The sequence below is a fragment of the Quercus robur genome, chromosome 8, assembly GCF_932294415.1.
Source record: "Quercus robur chromosome 8, dhQueRobu3.1, whole genome shotgun sequence".
NCBI classification, from domain to species: domain Eukaryota; kingdom Viridiplantae; phylum Streptophyta; class Magnoliopsida; order Fagales; family Fagaceae; genus Quercus; species Quercus robur.
Genome location: NC_065541.1, coordinates 66,396,954 through 66,401,295, shown reverse-complemented (window position 1 = coordinate 66,401,295; position 4,342 = coordinate 66,396,954). Strand labels below are relative to the sequence as shown.

At 32.0% G+C, this 4,342-nt stretch overlaps 1 long non-coding RNA gene across 1 annotated transcript; it reads left to right on the top strand.

The window, feature by feature from the left end:
• The first annotated feature begins 230 nt into the window (after nt 1–230).
• On the top strand, nt 231–2,774 carry LOC126697798 (uncharacterized). Its single transcript, XR_007646256.1, has 4 exons — nt 231–738; nt 859–940; nt 2,058–2,124; nt 2,565–2,774. It is a non-coding gene; the product is annotated as an uncharacterized LOC126697798 (long non-coding RNA).
• Nucleotides 2,775–4,342: the final 1,568 nt, after the last annotated feature.

Here is a 4,342-nt window from a genome sequence, read left to right as displayed (position 1 = left end):
GTATGCTATAGAGACAAAATTAGAATTTCGTCGCTAAAAATCTTGACAAAATATGGTTTCTTTAGTGACGAAAATAAAATTCGTCACTAAAAGTGTAAGAAATTCTGGACCTTTTGTGACGAAACATAAATTCCTCACTAGAAGTGGCCTTTAGCGACGAAATGTTTTCGTCGCTAAATTCCACTATATATAGTCCCAAACAAAAAGCACCATACATTCACCCACTCAGCCAAAAAAAAAAACATTCACCTAGAAACCCAAACAAAAAAAGAAAGAAACCCAAACGGAAAAAGAGAAACCCATTCAAGCAGCTTCGAAGCATCGCCGTCGAAGAGCTCAGCGTCGCCGTCGAAGCGTCTCAGCGACGCCGTCGAAGCTCTCTTCGAAGCGTCGCCGTCAAAGCTCGCTTCGAGGCGTCGCCGTCAAAGCTCGCTTTGAAGCGTCGCTGTCGAAGCTTGCTTCGAAGCGACGCCTTGTTCTCAATCGACGGCGACGGCAACGCTTTGAACCGTCTCCAAATTGCCGTCGAAGCGTCTACTTGTTCTCAATCGACGGTGACGGTGATGGCGACGGCGACGCTTTGAACCGTCTCCAAATCGCCGTCGAAGCTTCGCCTTGTTCTCAATCGACGGCGACGGCGACGGTTTGAACCGTCACCGATTCTCGACGATTCCCATTCGTTGCCGATTCACTGATTTGGACCATTCGTCTCCAAATCGATGCCGACGCTTTGAATCGGTAAGGTTTTTTATTTTTTTATTTTTTTATTTTTTTTCTTTCATTCCCTTCAGCTCATGTTTGTTTAGAATGTGTTTTTTATTTTTATTTTTGTTGAGAATGAAATGTTAAAATGAGCAGTTGAAATAAAGGAGGGGAAGATTTTATCAATTGTTAAAGAAGAGGATTGGCAGGGGAAATCCAAGCCTAGCCTGATTGATGTGTAAGTTATAAAATCTATGTATATATTGTGGTTAATTTCATTGTTGCGTATATATGTATCAGACTTCTAATTTTCATGATGGTTTTGGATTTGATTGTTGAGAAGGGGAAATATAGATTATAAATAATGATGGGAACTGCAGGGATATAAGTGTTAAGATGCTTATTACACTTGGAAACATATTCCCATTTATGTGTCCCCTGTTTTCATATTTAGGAAACTGAAATCCAGGATAATCTATTTCCCATGCCTGAGTAGTTGCCATATTTTGGGTCACATGTAATGATGTATTGATTTGCAAACTTTCTATGTCTCATGATAGGTGATATTTGGGCATTGTATTTTATTAACTTTTTGGCAGAAAGAATATGAGATACTGCAATTGAATTTTTATTTTTTTATATATGTTGACATTGTTGTGATTGAGTTTTTTTATATGTAATTGTTACTTATTTTAAAGACTTTTCTGTGCTGAATTTGTGAATTGTTCTATGGAATTCAAAATAGAGGGATATGCTTTTTGGATGTTAAACAATTGACTTAAGGTTTTGATGTACTTGGAGAATGATAGACGTTGTTGTTAACCTATTAACAGAGTTGTATGGATAAATAGAGAGTGCATTTAGCTCTATGAGAAATAAGTGTTTGTGATGTGGCTTAAAACTCTGCGTCTGTGTTGTGCCTTTGGTGCTGAAGATGGTAAGTTATTGAACCATAATTAGTTTCATTTACTTTCTTTTTTGCTTTCCCCCTTAAGTAATTGAGGTGTGCTATAGTCGTTGAGCAGTGTTATTAATTGGTCTATTAATGGCAAAATTGTATTGTTATGTGAAAAACTCAATAGTTGTAGTATTTTATTGCAATGCCATGTTGTGGATACTGTAGCTTTAGTTTTTTTAGTACATTTTCCAATGTGTAGTATTTTGAGTTTAGAAATTCATGTTATTTTGAACATTGAGGATAAAACAATGTAGTGTTATTATTACATAATGAAAATAAAAGTGGGTTAGTATAGTTTCTTTGGTGGATGATACCAGCGGGTCCTTTCATAAGGATTCCATAAGAGCTATTCGTTATAAAGGTTGAAGTACTTATAAATTTAACTTTTCTTTTGCAGGCTAAATACACATTGTTTACAATAACTTTGGATTTTTTCTGAAAGTTGTAAACTTAGCTTGAGCAAAGTAAGTAAATTTTAGTTGAAAACCTTATAAAACTCTATACTTGTGATGTTGGAAATTGGATTTGTGGTGGTATGTTGTGTTGGAGTAAGCGGGTGGCTTGCATGGTGTTATAAGGTGGTTTAAATACATATTGGAAGTGTTTTTTAATTCTTGCAAATGTGAATGAGTATTGTTGATTAGATGTGATGAATATTATTTTATTCGATTTCAATACTTGTAAGCACTCTATACTTGTGATGTTTGTGATTGGTTTTGTGGTGGGTTGTTGTGTTGGAGCACTTCATTTTTTATGTATCATTTGAAACTAATATTTGTCACATAATAGGTTATTCAGTCTTTAGTTTATGATACTAAAGATATAAAAGTGAAATTTCTGTTGGCACTATGTAGAATTATATGACTAAAGATTTATATTTAACTAAAGATTTATATTTGTGCAGATTTCTTATTGGTGGCTTTGGGGGATTTCCTTTAGGCATTATTTGAAGACATGAGGACATCTTCCGTTGGTTCTAATTATATTATGCCACATTTTTTGTATTGTTATAAAACATCTTAAGTTATTTTATGTGTTGCAAATAATTATTGTATGTGTTGCAAACAATTATTGTATGGAAGGAGTTTAAATTGGATACTTATTTTAATTTTAACTTGTAGAATGTATGGATTGACTTTTTATAAATGTGTTGTTGAAATAAATGTGTTAATCAAATGTGAGGTTTTAATAATATAATGACAGGTTACAGGTTAATATCAATGCTACGAAAATATTAAAAACAGAAAATAAGTTTTAGTGACGAATTTTTTCGTCACTAAATGTACCCGAAAATAGTTTTAGTGACGAAATATTTCGTCACTAAATATGATTTAATAAATTGACATGGTTTTAGTGACGAAATATTTTCGTCACTAAATACTGTTTTTAGCGAGGAAAACATTTAGCGACGAAACGTTTTCGTCACTAAAAGTTTTTTTTAAAAAAACAAATCGGGACTTTTAGTGACGAAATTTTTCGTCACCAGGACTTTTAGCGACAGGGCTACAGCGATGAAATGAATTTCGTCACTAAAAGTCCAATTTCATCACTAAAGGTTCTTAGTGACGAAAATCAGGATTTTTAGTGACAAATTTTTTCGTCACTAAAAATACATTTTCTTGTAGTGTAATTTGAAAAAATGTTGTAAAATAGTTTATGATTATAGCATTATCCTTGGTTAATTAAACAATTATTAGGTACTCTTAAAGTACATCAATGCAATATTCTCGAAATACAACAATGTAGTACTCATTTCTCTCACCTTAATAGTGAATCTCATCATTGTATCAAAAAAAAAAATTAGTCAATCTCATCATGAATTTAATAAAATAAAAAAACCCAATATAATGTATATGAGCGGAAAATACAGCATATTGTTGTATTCTTGGAGTATGATTAATTACTTTGATTAATTTTTTCCATTTTTTAAGACAAAGAAAAAAACTCTTCAAAATTGGCATTTTACATTTTCTTTTTCTTTTTCTCTTACAATAAGTGGAGGAGGGGAGACTCACATATTCTTCCTATTGAAATTTTGGAATAACTAGGTATTGTCGTGCTATCAACTATGGTCATTTAGCATTTTAAATCAAAATAGCACAAGCTTTGTATGAATGCAAATCTCCAATCCCATCTTTTGTGTTTTACTCTATATTTCATCAATAATGACATGTTTATATATATATATATATATATATTTTATTTCATAAGAAAAGTCAAATGAAAACATGACAAGTTGTAGTGATAGGTTCAAATTAGAATCGGTAACAACTTATCAGTGGCGGCTCTAAAAATTTTGTTCAAGGTGGTTATTAAGAAATTTAAACTAAACAAAATTTAATAAAAATAAAACTTGAATATATTGACATAAAAAAAACAGTCGCAAATACATAATATTTTAGAATTTCCTTCTACGAGTTTTCATATTTTGAAATTGTTGTATGATAGCTTCATTGTTAATACTGTCAGCTACGTACATCTTTTTCAATATATACAATCAAGTAATCATTAAACTACTGATCTCCCTTTCAATTACCAACATCTTGCCTAAATAAGTAACAATATAAACAAAGTGTCCAACCAATATTTTGTATTCTTTAAACTAATCAGGATTAAATCAATGCAATGCTCCACTAATTTCTTCTTTTAGGGAAATCATGGCTAAGACATTGACAAGAACAT